The following is a 15,903-nucleotide window of genomic DNA, read 5'->3' as shown; positions in this document are numbered from 1 at the left end:
ATCCCCGCCTTCACACAGAAATTGGCAAAGTAACTTCTTAGGGGCAGGTGCGCCCCACACACTATGTGTGCCCAGCTTCAGGCACCGAAGCCCTCGTGACTCTGGCTAGCCGACTCGCCCAGCACCGACAGACGGTGCCACATCAGACCTGGGATGTTCTTCAGGCCTGCCTCGGAGGAATACAGCTCCAGCATGCCATAATTCCTGAAAAGGTTCGGCTTTTGGTCCATCTCCCAGATTGAACTATTGGAAGTCGGTGGGCTAGCCGCGACCACTTTCGCCTTTCCTTTCCCCTTTGCACCAGCGACAGGGGAACCCTTCTCCTGGGCAGAATCAGCCTCCCCCACAGCGAGGAGTTGTTCCTTTGAGATGTTCGTCACTGGACAAAAGAAAGAAAGAAGAAAACACTCTAAGCAGTCAGCACCCTTATCATACCCAAGTGGTATCAAAGGCGTCGGGGAGACCCTCCCCGAAAACTGCTTGGAGAGGCTCCCACCGAGCTTACCGAGGGATTGGCACCATGCCACCCGAAGGGCAGCAAGGAACCAGACTCAGACTCCGAGCCTAGGCCCACCAAAAGAAGTGTTTTTCCAGAGAAAGACACCCTAAAGGCGTTCATGCTTATGCCCTAAAACAGCAAAACAAGGAATGACCTTCCAAACGTAAATCGCCAAAGCATGCAAAAAAGGCTACTTATCGACTCACATCAATCACATGCCTACCAAAGCCCTATTCACGCATGCACATAAGCGATAATGGCAGAAACCTCTACTCTAACAACTACCAACAACCTAAGGTTTGGGAGGAAAGAGCACAGTAGAAATACTTACTGATATTCGGGTAGTTGGAGGTTGAAGGAGTAACTGGATCACTGCACAGCACGATCGCGAGAAGTAAAAGCTGCAAAGACGAACGGCGATTCAAACCAGGAACTTCGGCGAATAAACCCACTGCCAAATCAAAAGAAAAAGTTTCCAGATCCTTACCAAAAGAAGTGGCAAGTTCGGAGGAACGGAAGCTGGGAAGCCTGAGAGTTCGAAGGTTTGGAAATCTGAAAATTCGAAAGATAGAGAATTTGAAAGCGTAAAGAGGAAGAAAGGTCCTTTCCCTCGTTTTTATAGCAGGGAAGAAGTCGTTTCGAATTCCTCAAATGGACGGTCCCGATCTTCCCATTCCGTGTGCATCAGATCCAACGGCTGGAGATGAAGCGACGAACCTATTTATGACTCCTCGGATGGGAATAAAGTATTTATTTCCCATCATTACACCACCTCGGGCCCGGAGTACCATTAAAAACCGTCAAATCATTACTCAGATGACTGACGCACGCATACTCAACCAGTCGCCTCACGCACACGTCTTGGTCGCAGAACCATTCCCAGAATGACACGTGGTCCTTGCCGCACTTGAGTACTTGAGTTCAAACAGAAGAAATTCCCTTTCTTTTTCATACTAACACTCAGGCGGGAAAAAGGAACCCTTCCGGGAACACAGATGGTGGCCCCTCGCCTAATCTAAGAGACCAAAATACCCGGAGGACTGTACAAGCTCCCGGATCTCTCAAAGCTCCGTGACCTTGGGGGGTAAATGTTATCCAGATTTCCGGATAGCGTTTAGATTGATGTCCTCGGGGAAGCAGAATTATCGATGTCTTTCACGGTAGGTGACCAGAGCTCGCGGATGGACAGAAAGGCTTCGCCTCTCCTGTTTAGTGTCCGGATTACTCTTCCAAGCAAACACAACACGGAAACTCGTCAACTCTCCCGGACTCCCGAAGGGGTATCCTTCGGGGAAGCCCCTTCCAGGAGAAGCTCTTCGAGTGGTCTCCGCGGAAACAGTTCCGTGCCTCGCACGGAACAAAACCAAATGGTCGAGTCATGGAGGAGGCATATTTGGAATGATATCCGCCTGACACAGGATCCCGCCTGACACGCCCGTCAGGTCAAAGCCGCACACATCCCAGCACGCCTAAGGGTCCCTTTTTGCCTACTGTTCCGCTGACAACTTGGAAAAGACGGCTGACTTTGTGTGTTCCCCATACTTTCACGTAAATATACCCACATAGAGTCTTGTAGCCATGCTACTACAGTAATTGTATCCCCTATTTATGGCTGGTGTAATTAAGACTCATGTACGTAGAGAAAAACCCTAATCCGAAACCCTAGCTATAAAGACCCCTTCATTTTACAAGAAGGGGGACGACCAACAGATCACATAGCAAAAACTCTACCAAAATCTCTCTAGCTTCATCTTCTTCAAGAGAACCCGAGAGAAACACTGTGAGTGTGTGAAGTTCTTGTACACCAACCATCTTACTGTAGTCCTTTCCAAGTATAATAACATCGACTCGTGGACTAGGGCTTGTTAACGCCTGAACCACGTAAAAACACTGTTTGTTTAGTTATATTTCAGCACTTTTACAGTTCTTATCTTTTTATTATTCTGTTTGTATTCGTTTCCGAAAAACTCGGTAAACAATGATCAATCGATTTGAATTAACTTCTAAGCCTTTTAAGGTGACCTGGTTATATCCAGGCACCATATGCCCCCCAAGTAACTGGGAAAGGGTCTTTCGCCGTTACTTAAGATTACACTCGTAAATATGTACAATTATAAACGAAAAGTTAATTCTCATTGCGTACTACATAGAAAATGGCCTTTAAGGCCTTACAAGGAAATCATTGGTAATATCTCTTCAAATGGATGGCGTTCCAAGTCCGTGGGACTGCCCCTCCATCAAGCCGAGCTAATTTATAAGTTCCCTCTTTAATGACCTCGATGATTTGATATGGTCCTTCCCAGTTTGGTCCCAATACTCCATCTTTGGGATCCTTCCCGGCTAAGAAAACTCTTCTGAGGACGAGGTCACCAATGCTGAAGGCACGGTTTTTGACTTTTGAGTTGAAATAACGAGTGATTTTTTGTTGATAATGTGCGAGCTGGAGCTGCGAATCTTCTCGTCTTTCATCAACCAAGTCAAGGGAAGTGCAAAGAAGCTCGTGGTTGCGATCCTGGTTGTATGACTGGACCCTATGCGAAAGTTCCTTAATCTCCACGGGGAGGACTACCTCACTCCCAAAGGTCAAGGAAAAAGGAGTATGACCCGTAGGAGTCCGATGCGAGGTCTGGTACGCCCAGAGAACCTGGGGGAGCTGTTCTGGCCAGACCCCCTTCGCTTCGTCTAGTCTCTTCTTGAGGCTCTCCTTTAGAGTCTTGTTGACGGCCTCGACCTGGCCATTCGCCTGAGGATAGGCCACGGAGGAGAAACTTTTCACAATTTCGTACCTCTCACAAAACTCGGTGAACAGGTCGCTGTCGAACTGAGTCCCATTGTTGGAAACAATCTTCCTGGGCAGCCTGAATCGACAGATAATGCTCTTAACCATGAAGTCAAGGACTTTTTTGGAAGTTATCGTTGCCAAACGTTCTGCCTCAGCCCACTTCGTAAAGTAGTCGATGGCCACCACGGCGTAGCGGACCCCGCCTTTTCCAGTAGGGAGGGCGCCAACTAAGTCGATTTCCCAAACTGCAAACGGCCATGGGGAAGAGATCATCTTCAGCTCGACTGGGGGAGCTCGGGCAACTGAGGTGAACCACTGGCACTCGTCGCATTTTTTGACATAAGAGATCGAATCCTTGGACAGAGTGGGCCAGTAATATCCTTGCCTCGGGACCTTTAGGGCCAAGCTTTGCCCCTCAGCGTGATCCCCACAAAAACCCTCATGCACTTCCTGCAGGATGGCCTTTGCTTCGTTTGGAAGAACACATCGTAGGAGAGGTAGGGAGTGCCCACGTCGGTATAGCACCCCGTCTACTATCGTATACCTAGGAGCTTGATATAGCACTCGTCGCGCATCATTGTGCCCTTCAAGTAGCTTTCCCTCGGTGAGATACTTAAGGATGGGGATCATCCAGGTTGGTCTAGCATCAACCATCTCGACCTCCATCCTGGCTTCTTCTATACTTGGTTTCTCCAAGAATTCTATCGGCACTAACCCCAAGGTCTCCGTTTCCCCGGAGGTGGCGAGCTTAGCGAGAGCGTCCGCGTTGGCGTTCTGCTCCCGAGGTATCTGCTCGATCGAGCCTCTCCCGAAAGCGGACAGCTCAAATTTTACCTTTGCTAGGTAGGCAGCCATCTTAGGTCCCCGCGCCTGATATTCGCCCAGAACCTGGTTTACCACTAGCTGGGAGTCACTGAAGCACTGGACGCAGACCGCCTTCCTCTTGCTGCAGAGGTTTTTCCCGAGCTTGACCATCCGTGAAGGGTTCTGCGGATCGATGTTTATTTCCTCGAGCTCCTCAATAGCCTGGAGCTCAGACCTATCCTCGCCTATTCGGGGGTCAATATCTTCACTTAAGATGATATTTTCCCCTTCGGCGCTTTGAGGTTTTTCAATCTCAGGATCAACTAAGGGTTCCTGAGATTCCTCTTCACCACTTTGGATGGCCATTGCCAGCTGCCCGGGTTTCGACTTTCCCTTAATGGAAATGCTGTAGCATTCCCTGGCAGCGAGCTGATCGCCATGGACAGTGCATATTCCCGTGGAAGTAGGGAATTTCATCGCGAGGTGACGAATGGAAGTGACGGCCTCAAAGGCTATGAGTGTAGGTTGTCCCAAAATTGCGTTGTATGCAGCGGAGCAGTCGATGACCACGAACTCGAGGAGTTTTGAGACTGTTCGAGGTCCTTCTCCTAGGGTGATCACTAGCTCGATAGTCCCTATAGCCGCCGATCCTTCTCCCGAAAAACCATACAGCATCATGGAGGTCACCTCAGCTCGGCGACAGTCAAACCCATCTTCTCCGGTGTGGACCGGAATAGAAGGTTTACCGAGCTCCCATTGTCGATCAGCACCCTCCTAACCCTCCGATTAGAGAGCTGAACTGCTACGACCAGAGGGTCATTATGAGGGAACCGGACATGGTCTGCATCTTCTTCTGTAAAAATGATCGGTTGCTTCTCCAATCGCTGCTGCTTTGGCAGACGCTGCTCCGGGATGAACTCTACTCCATTATGCGCCTTGAGTTCGTTCACGTACCTCTTCTGGGCACCCCTGCTCGTGCCAACCATATGCAGACCTTTAGAGATGGTGGATATCTTCCCTCCTATCACGGGAGGAGGGACGTCCTGATCTACCCGAGACTCGGGCTGACTAGCCGGGACTTCTGGAGCAGGTCGACTTGCTGGAAACCTATTCCGCGCGTACTGGGCCAAGGGGCCGGCTCGGATGAGAGTCTCGATCTCATCTTTCAAATGCCTACAATCATCAGTATTGTGGCCAACATCGTTGTGAAAACGGCAAAACTTGGAGGTATCTCTCTTCCCCTTTTGGTGCTTCAACGACTCGGGCCTCTTCCAGGGGAGGCGAGTAGAGTTGGCTAGGAAGATATTCTCCCTAGACTGGGTGAGCTCTGTATAAGTCGGGTAGACGGGCTTAAACTTGTCTATGGACTTATTCTTCTTTTGGCCGTGCTGGCTGCCCTCGCCATTTCCCTTTCTTTTGCCTCCACCGAGCTGGTTGTTCTGTGTGACGTTCTGGGTCACTGCTATGACCTCCGTCCCCACTCCAGCGGGCTGCTCAGGGACCTGGCTGGTTCCTGCAGCTGAGGCTTCGGCCTCCTCCAAGTTGATCCATTCCTGGGCCCTATTAAGGAATTTGTTCACCGAGCTAACTCCCTTTCTTTGTATATCTTTCCAGAATTCCCCTCCTACAAGGATTCCAGTCCTTAGGGCCATGAGCTTGGAGCTGTCATCCGCGTCTCTGGCCCGAGCAGCGACGTTCGCGAACCTGCTCAGGTAAGCCTTCAGAGTTTCATCGGGCTGCTGCTGTAACGACCCAAATCCGCTAATAAGGCTTAAGGGCCTTGATTAGCGTGCCAGGAGGGCATGATGGGACTTATGTGTGATTTGATGAGTTAAATGCATGATTATGATGTAAATCATGTTATATGACTATTTGTTTATCTGAGATGCATGACTATGTATATTAGTATGCATGTAGGCCCGGATCGTGTTAGAAGGGCATAACTGTAATTTTGGCCATGTTGGGCATAACTGCATTGATATCTGATGATTGTTGAGACCACATTGTGATGTGGATGTATCTGTGATTTGTGACTCGAGGCGATCCCAGTGAGCAGGCTAGCGGAAAGTCATGACGGGAATTTATACCCGGCTCGGGGCGAGCCTGGGGGTATAAGCAGGAATTTAGAGAATAGATTGAGATTAATTTTGATGATGGGGAATATTTATTTGGTGGTTTATCAGGTGTTGGAAAGCAACGGGAAAATATTAGAGACACTTGAGGATTAGCGGGAATTGGGTAAAATGACTAAAATGGCCCTACTTGGACAAAAGGATTTAGAATGAATAGGGAGGGCATTTTGGTCATTTGGCTTTTTGGAGATAGATTAAATAAGGCTTTACACTTAGTGGGATTTATAGAGAAAGTGTTGGCTGTGGAGGGAAAGAAAGAAAAGAAAGAAAAAGGAGAGAAAGAAAAGAGAGAAAACAGAGGGGTTTTTCTCAAGGTTCGGTTTGTGCATTCTTGCACCATTTCTCTCCATTTTCTTTGGGGCAAAGCTCAGTGGAGAGCTAGGATAGGCTAAGCATCAAGAATCTTAAGGTTATACTTGAAGATTTGGCAAGGATTAGCATGAACACATCAACTTTTGAGGTAAGTTTTTAGAGATTTCAGTTGAAGGGTTTTGATGGATTGAGCTGTGTTTTGAGCTGAGTTGATGGGAATTTTAGGGAATTTCTGGGAAAGCTTTGAGGATGAACAAGCTAAGGAGGTCTAGGGTTGAATCAAGGTCAAAATTTGCATCAATGGTAAGAATTCTAAGCCTTTAACTTTGTTGTTGATTGAATTTCTGGGTTTAGGGTTGTTCATGGTGAATTTTGAGATTTGGGTTGAATGTGCTTGGGTTTTGAGTTCTTGGGATGCTTGAGATGAGTGTGAGGTGTTTATAAGCTTGATTTTGGGTTTGGAAAAGGTTTGGACAAGTTTGGGGTTGAATTGGTTGAAGGAAATCACTAGAGGCGATTTTTGGGTTCTGCTGGGCTGCAACTAACGCTACAGCGCTAGTCAGTGGGCGCTGTAGTGCTAGCCCCTGTACTGGGGGGGTGTGTTCTGCTTGTAGCGCTACAGCGCCCTCTTTAGAGCGCTGTAGCGCTGCACTGTTCACAGAAGTGGATTTTTGGGTTTTTGATGAGGGATTTTGACCTAGGGTTCGGGGCTCGATTCCGCCACTTTGTTTTGGGGATTTAGGACTTCCCGGGGGCTCGGGATTGGTCCCGAGGCTAGGTATTCGAACTTGGGGTTCGGTGTTGACTTTGACCTATGTTTGTGCCTAGGTGTGCGCTAAGGCTCGAGTGGGATCGTGCTCAAGGAGTCAGGTGATCTAAGCTATTGAATGGAAAGGTAAGAAAACTATAACACCCGTAGGATGGGGCATGGGCCCATAGTGTGATTGCAAGGCACGACCCTATATTGCATGTTGCATAATGAGATGATTGCAGGGCACGGCCCTATATTGCATTACATGTTAGGGTGCAGATTTAAATGAATTGATATTTGTTTGAATGTTATTTTGAGATATACTATATGTGTGATTATAGTGAAATGAACGGCTATGGCCGAGGGCGGCAAGGCCGAGAACGGCAGCGGGGCCGGAAGTAACACTTAGCACATGGGATGCTTATAGTCAGGGTAGGACCTAGAGGATACATGTGAGATCCTTACGATGAGGACCGAGACCCCAGGCTGTGGTAAGGGTTCTGGGGCGGCATGGCCGTGTTTGCTTAGTCTAATGGTTGACTTGTTTATCTGTGGATTATCTGATATGATAAACTGTGTAAATTGCATATGTTATGTTCTGCATGAGTTTTCTTGTTGGGCTTCAGCTCACGGGTGCTCTGTGTTGCAGGTAAGGGCAAAGACTGAGTCAACCAACCATGAGTACAGAGAGCGTGAAGCGACGCGTACATGTTTGGCCTGCCCGACTGCTTTGGTTGGGGGTTTATTTGAGAAATGGCTGTAATAATCTATGATTTTTATAACTAATCAACTGTAAACTTATTTCAAGATGTAAATAGTTTTCAAACCTCATTTTGGGATCCCAAATGTTTGATACTAGAAGTTTTTAATGAAACGACGCATTTTCAAAGATTACAGCCGTAACTTTTTTTTTAGTCACACTTTTGTTTTAAAAACCTCGGTTAGCGAGTTCATTGCACTGTTTTGTCTTAAAACTCACTTGGTAACGGCTCTAAGGTAGTAGGGCGTTACAGCTGCCTCACGTTAGCCAGAGAATTGACCTTGACGCGGGTAGCCTGGGAGGCTCGAAATGCCCTTTTGAAGTCAGCTGAGAAAGTCTTCCAGGAACTGATTGATTGTCTTTTGCTTTGCTTGAACCATTTCCTGGCTGGTCCAGTCAGTGTGGAGGGAAAGATTAGACACCTCAGCTCGGGGCCAATGTTGTGGGCCATCATCAGGGTGTTGAACATCCCCAAATGATCCGACGGATCTCCGTCTCCATTGAACTTAGACAGGTGCGGCATACGGAAACCAGGTGGGTAAGCCGTTGCTGCTATGCTGGGGGCGAAGAGCTCCATCTCGTCCCCAGAATCATACTCATCTTTCTCTTTCTCCGACAGGAGTTTCCTCATCAGCTCCTCCATCTGAGCCAGGCACTCGAGGGTTTGGTCCTGATTTCCTTGGTTATTCCGGGGCTGTTCAACAGCTCCGGATCCATTGTACATATTTGGTGGGTTATTGCCCCTCCTATCTCGAGATAGGTTATTTGGGGCATTCCCGCCGTTATGTACTTCGGACAGGGCTCCCCCTGAGCGAGCATGGCTGTCACCTCCTACTCGTTCCCCTCTATGATAGTTAAGGCGATCTCGAAGGTCGCCCCCTGGGTGGCTCGAGGGCTTTGTGCCGAACTTAGACGCTGACGTGGGTCTTTGCCAGAGAGGTCGCTCCTGCGACTGCCGGTTTAGTAGCTCCTGTTAGAGAGGCTCGGAGTCCGCCTTTGGTGGTGAGGATCTGGGCTTTCCCTCGGCACCCTGCTTCGTCGGGAGGGCCCTGCGGAAGGCGGGTCTCTCCTGCTACTTCCATAGGCTGGGATATCTCGGACGGGCCGAGGAGGAGATCGATATCTTATTGGAGAGGGAGGATGCCTGACCGGAGAGGCGATCTTGGTTCCGTCAGGACAGATGAGGTTAGGTGGGGGCCTCTCGGCCCTGCCAACTTGCGGGTCCCGCGCCTGGCGATCAGGACGAGGCGTAGGACGGCTATTGGGGACGGGCTGGTGCTGCGAGCCCTCCCCGTATCTCCTTCTGGAATTTCCTCGAGCTCTCCTGGGCGCGCTCAAGGCTGGTTGGGAGCTAGGAGTTGAAGTTCTGACCGAACGGCTGTATTGCTGTTGTCCGGCTCTAGGCATTTCTCCGAAGTTTGCCTCTCGATGGTGCGATGAAGGAGTGGAGTTGGCTGCCAGAAGTCTGTCCGAGCGGCTAGGCCTGGACCGATTACCCCAGCGAGACTTGGGAGCCTCGCCTTGCCTCTCTCCGACGTTAGCGTCGGTTGTGAGAGGGGGTAGTCGGGCCAGCACGTCTTTGATCTGCTGATTAGCTATTGCTAGCTGGCTCCTCAGCTGAGTATTCTCCATCTCCACCGCAGTGTAATAACATGGGTTTGGATTAGGTGGCCGGGGCGCCGAACTTCCAGTGTCATCTTGGCCCGCCGGCTGTTTGCCTGGCCGCTGCTGGACTTAAGGAATTTGTTCACCAGGGATGGCAATATGATGAGCCTCCTGCCCATCATGATGTTCCGTCCCGTTACCGTGTCTGGATCGAGTAGTCACCATGGTTGGATGTTTGCGACAACACTAATCTGACTTGCTCTTAATGAAAGCACCAAACTGTTGACGCGGTTCTTCGCCAACAGGTAATTAAGAAAAGAAAGAGAAATTAGTGATTATGTTGAACCGAAATAGATGAATGATCTTGGAAATGGAATGGTGACACAAAACACGTTTTTAGGTGGTTCAAAGGTTAAAATCCTTCTACTCCACCAGTCAGTATTATTGTTATATACTGGGTATTCTTTTACAGGGTATTTCTTACAATATTGAATCCAACCCTTATAACTCCCAGGGTCTCCATATTTATAGGAGAAGGCACCTGAGAGTTGGTAAGAAGGTCATCCCGTGACCTTCATACCTATCATGTCAACTCTGTGACATTCATGATTAATTCCTAAACCTGACACATAAGTATGGTCAAATCAATAGGTAAGGGGGATAATGGGCCGCACGGCCCAACCTAGTCGTGGGTGTCTGAATACGCACGTTCATGTTGCGTGTCCGAGAAGTCAGGGACATATCAGACACGTGATGTCTGATATATGCATGTTTACCTTGCGTGCTTGACTTTATAAAGGGTCACAGCCTCCAACTCTAGCTCGTACCACGAGCTGGATGATTCCCTCGACCTGGGGTATTCAGAGTCCAGACTCAGTCCTTAAGCAATCTTGGCGAACCCTTGGGTTACCTCGAGCTAAGGAGGTATGATCTTATGATGGCAGCTCCGGCCTTGGGGATGTCCACGTGGTAGTCATGATTAGGCCGTATCTCAGCTCATTAGTTAGCCCGTGGGAAAATCAGGGCGTACAGCCCCATATTTGGTTAACGAATCCATGCCAAATATGACGTCATGCTCATCTGGGTTCAATACTAACAGATCTACGACTGTCCTTTCACGAATATCTACCCTGACAGGTGTAACTCTAACCCAAAACAATACCACCATATCCTCTTCAGAGAGTAAGGACATGCCACAAATATTAGGTATAGGTTCAGGCATTCCTTAGCAAAGTGTTTTGATTTCTTGCAATTATAGCAGTTAGTGCTTATGACAATTCACTCACACTGGTGGCATTGATTGCATTAGTTGTAGACCAATACTTAAAATCATGCCTAAGCTGCTTGTTGGGATTATCTCATCCCTAGTTAGCAAAGCCTCATTTCCTATTATTATTGCCACTATTGGCTAACTTTGAGCAACCTTGATTACTCCGTGATAGAGCAGAACGAAAAATGTAGTGTAACAGAGTAAAAAAACTTGCAGAGAAAAGGGTTTTGAAACAATGGAAATGTAAGAATGAATGAAATGGTTAGCTCACCTCATGAAGAGAGAGATGCTTGCTTTTATATATTGAATTAAAGAGCCAGCTGGCAAGATATAATGAAAACCAGTAACTAACAAAAAAGTGTTAAGAACAAAATTTGTTAAAAGAAAGAATACAGACCAACTTATGGTCAACCATTTGGGTCAGTATTAATATCATTAACATCCCCCCCCCCAAGTGACATTGAGGTACATTGAGTGTCAACTTGGGAAACAGACTTTGAAAATGAGTAATTGGCAAAAGTTTTGTCAACAAGTCTGCAATTTGATGATGAGAGGGAACATATCGTACCTCTAGATCTTTAGCAAGTATTTGGTCATACACAAAATGCAGGTCAATTTCTATATGCTTCGTCCTTACGTGAAAAATTGGATTAGAAGCAAGGGAGCTAAGGTTGAGATTTTCACACCAAAGTATTGGTGTTTGAGTAAGAGATACTTAGAGCTCACCGAGTAAAGATTGAAGCCACATAACTTCTAATTTTTCCACAGCTATGGAATGATACTCTGATTCCGTGCTTGACCAAGCCACAACACTTTGCTTTTTGGAGGACCAACTGACCAAATTACCACAAACAAAAATGTAGTACCCAGAAGTGGACGTGCGATCGTTAATGGAGCTCGCCCAATCTTCATCAACAAAGCCTTTAATATCAAGAGAGGTTGATGGTTTGAAGCAAAGGCTATAGTGTGTTGTTCCTGCTAAATAACACAACACTCTTTTGCAAGCACTCCAGTATTCAGTTGTAGGTGCTTTGAAAAACTTATTGAGTTTGTTCACAGCAAAAGCTATGTCCGGTCTAGTCATTGTCAGATATTGGAGAGCATCAATTACACTTCTATAGATGGTAGGATCGGTTAGAGGGACCCCTTGGTCAAGAGACAACTGTAAATTCGGACACATAGGAGTTGGCACGACTTTAGTTTCTGTCATATTTGTTTTGTCTAGTAAGGCCCTTGTATACTTGCTTTTAGTGAGATGTAGACTAGACATATTTTGAAACACTTCAAACCCCAAGAAGTAGTAAACTGAATCAAGCACTCTAAGAGCAAATTGTAATGCCCTGGATAGCCAAGAACGCTACACTGTGTACTTATAAAGGTGCAAGACTTGCTAATCAAGTCATTAGTTTTAAAACGTGTCACTAAACATGCATGTGCTAGGGTTAAAAAGATTTTGGTCTCAAAAGTTTCATTTTATATAATTAAACTGTTATATACACATGATCCCAAAAGGAACAAAGTTAAAAGTTGAATTACAGACTCCAAAAAAGAAACATAAACAAAGGTTAGCCATACTAAGGCAAAATAGACAATCTGGGTTCTGCGTCCCTGCCTAAAACTCAACCGTGGCGGCTGAGCAGCTGGCTATGTACATTCCACTCGCTGAGCTCTCTAATCAAGGCTGATCCAACTTGCCCTTGCCTTTACCTGCACCACGTAGCACCCATGAGCCAAGGCCCAGCAAGAAAACATGAAATGCAACACAATCAATGATATCAAATAGTAAAATTCACCAAGCATGAACTTTTATCAAATAATCCACATAATATCAGTCAGCATATATATTCAGAGTCATGGATGCAATCAAACACTTATAACATTTACATCACATAATAATCAGGGCCGACAACTTAGGCCGCACCCTCTATTTACCCCACTGACTCTGACCTGCTTAAACCGAGCTCAGTGCATATTAAGCTGTCCTCGGCTACCAGTAGCCGAGCCGCACCCTGTGCGCTAGTGTAACCCTTGGCACCCTTAGGCCGTTGGTTCACTAAATGGCTTGCATGGCATAATACCATCTTTTCAAGCATTCACGATAGGGAACCCTTAGTCTCATCACATATATTCAACCAGGTGCAGTTTTCTTACCTTTAATCTTTGTAGTAATTAGTTACGAGCAACACTCCTCAGGCACGATTCGTTCCCGAGCCTAAGCTTTTACCACCTAGCCACTACCAAAGTATAAGGTTCCATTAATATCCAAATATAGGTTTTCAGGTTCAAAACTAACTTCCGAGAAATTGAATCCTGCCAAGCATGGTGGCGAAAACGATCCCGAGCATTCTAGACCACATTCCCATGCCTAAAATCCCTAAAAGTTCAAGTGTAAAACTAAGGGTTGCGGCCCTTGAAGCTTAACCGCGGCCCTAGCCTCAAAACAGAGCCAAGGACCACCCCTGAAAGAGGACACGCATCGCGACCCTTGCCTTGGGTGCCGCGGCGCTCACCCTTGGCCGAGCCCCCTTGGCTCATTTCCATCCTAGGGCCGCAACGCTCTAGAACAGAGCCGCGACCATTCCCTTCGAACCCAGAATTCCCACCATTTCTAGGCTTGAAACCTTAGCCAAAACCACCCTTAAGCTTCCTACTTCAACACCCAACAATCCCAACACTTTTAGCATGACTTAAACAACATAACTCCACAGAAAACCCAACCTAACATACACTAGAATTCTCTTTTCAATTTCTGAAACTCAAGAGCTATAAACACTCAAACCAGCCATTCAAACCCAAATTAAAACTTCTAATTCATGAATTCAGACTTACCTCTTCTGCTGGACCACTTCACCAAGCCAAAACCAAGTTAATTCCCAAGCTTCCCTCCTTAATTCTGTCTTTAAACATCAAAACCATATTTACCTCAAAACCCAACCAAAACCCAGAATTCCTAACCATAGAAAAGGAAATTAAATGCTTACCTTAGCCCTAATTTAGTTCTTGATTAATTCTTGAGCTAAGCCTCCAAATCCCCACCTCAATTCTCAGAAATTCCCAGCTTGATTCATCAAATTCTCAATGGTTTCCTCTTTGTGTTTCCTTGAGAGAGAATAGAGAAAAAGGGCTGATAATAGATGTCGGTTTAATTTTCTATCCACTATTTTCTAAAGCCTCAGTCTAATCTTATCTCATTAAATCAATCCTAAGACTCGGGGTGCCGGAAACATCCCCGAGGGCAAAACGGTAAAATCCCCCAATATTCCCGCCTAGACTTCCTAACCTCAAATATATCTCCATATATTTATTTTCATAACCCGATAGTCTAAATAGCTACCCGATACCTAAAATACCCCTGACTTATCCAAAGTCAGCCGCTAAGCCCCGTTGTGACTTTTTCCCCGCTAACTAGCTCTAGGATCGCCTTGAGTCGTGCTCTGCGGATCTACCCACATAATAATGTGGTTCTCACAATTACCATATATACTTATCACATTAAAGCCAATATAATCACACAAGCATCATTAACCATATAATCATGCATTTAAGTCAATAAAGTCATGCAAATCATGTTTAACCCAATAATGCCCTCCCGTCACACTAATCAAGGCCCTTAAGCCTCATTAGCGAATTTGGGGTCGTTACACGAATTGTAAGTGTAGATCAGTAATAAGTTTGTGAATGGTTGCACTATCCTCACCTGTGATCAAAATATCATCTACATATACGAATAATTGGATAGACTTGCCTTGTTTTCGAGTGAAGAACAAAGAGGTATTAAACTTTGAATTTTTTAAACCCCATTAAAGAATAGAGGAATTTAGTTTATCAAACCATGCTCTTAGTGCCTGTTTGAGGCCATACAAAGCCTTGTGGAGTTTGCACACATGAGAATGGAAATCTACACTTTTGAATCCTTGGGGTTGTTGCATGTAAACTAACTCTATTAACTCGTCATTAAGAAAGGCATTGTTGACGTCAATTTGTTGAATGTCCCATTGATATGTAACACCAAGAGTGAAGACAATGCGAATTGTGGAATGCTTGACTACATGACTATATGTTTCAAAGAAATCAATATCTGGAGTTTGTTGAAAACCTTTTGCCACTAATCGTGCCTTGTAGCAATCCATAGTGCCACCTACTATATACTTTACCTGAAAAATCCACTTGCTGTCAACAATGGTCATGTGAGGAGTGGGAGGAACCAGACTCCATGTATGATTATTTATGAGAGATTGATACTCATCATGCATGGCTGTTGTCCAAATAGGATCTTTTAAAGCTTGTTTGACTGACTTTGGTTATAATGATAAACCAGTAGAAATGGTAACCAATGCTTTGGGCTTAGAGATGCCTACTTTTGACCGTGTTGCCATTGGATGATGATTTTGAGTATGGTGTTTTGATGGAGGTAGAGGTAGAGGTAGATTAACTTGTATTTCCTAAATAGGGACCATGACAAGTTGGACGTTGGGTAAAACTTAAAAGAGACGTAGAGTTAGTGGGAATAGTGTTAGGAGTATGGGAAGAGTGTATATTGGGAGATGAACCTAGACAAGTAAGATGTGTATTAGGTGTAAAAGGACTAGATAAATGGGACATGGGACCACTAGCTTGTGTAGGAATGTTGGTCATGAGTTGGGTTATCGATGTGGATGTTGGAGTAGGTGTGGGAGACACTAAAGACAAAGGTATGAAAAAAAAATTGTGTTGTGGGACAGGGGTAGGCGTGGTAGGTATGGGGTTTGAATGAAATAAAATAGAGTAAGGAAATTCTTGCTCATTGAAAGTGACACTTATTGCAAAATAGACTCTACCACTTGGATGCAAACACATGTAATCCTTATGAGATAAGTTGTAACCCAAGAATACACATTTAGAGGTGCGAAAAGCTACTTTGTGAGAGTTATAAGATCTGAGTAAAGGAAAACATGAATAACCAAAAACCTTTACAAAATTATAATCTAGAGTTTTATTAAAAAGTAGCT

The sequence above is a fragment of the Humulus lupulus genome, chromosome 2, assembly GCF_963169125.1.
Source record: "Humulus lupulus chromosome 2, drHumLupu1.1, whole genome shotgun sequence".
Classification (NCBI taxonomy): domain Eukaryota; kingdom Viridiplantae; phylum Streptophyta; class Magnoliopsida; order Rosales; family Cannabaceae; genus Humulus; species Humulus lupulus.
The sequence above is the reverse complement of the archived record's forward strand: the minus strand, read 5'-3'. Positions refer to the sequence as shown.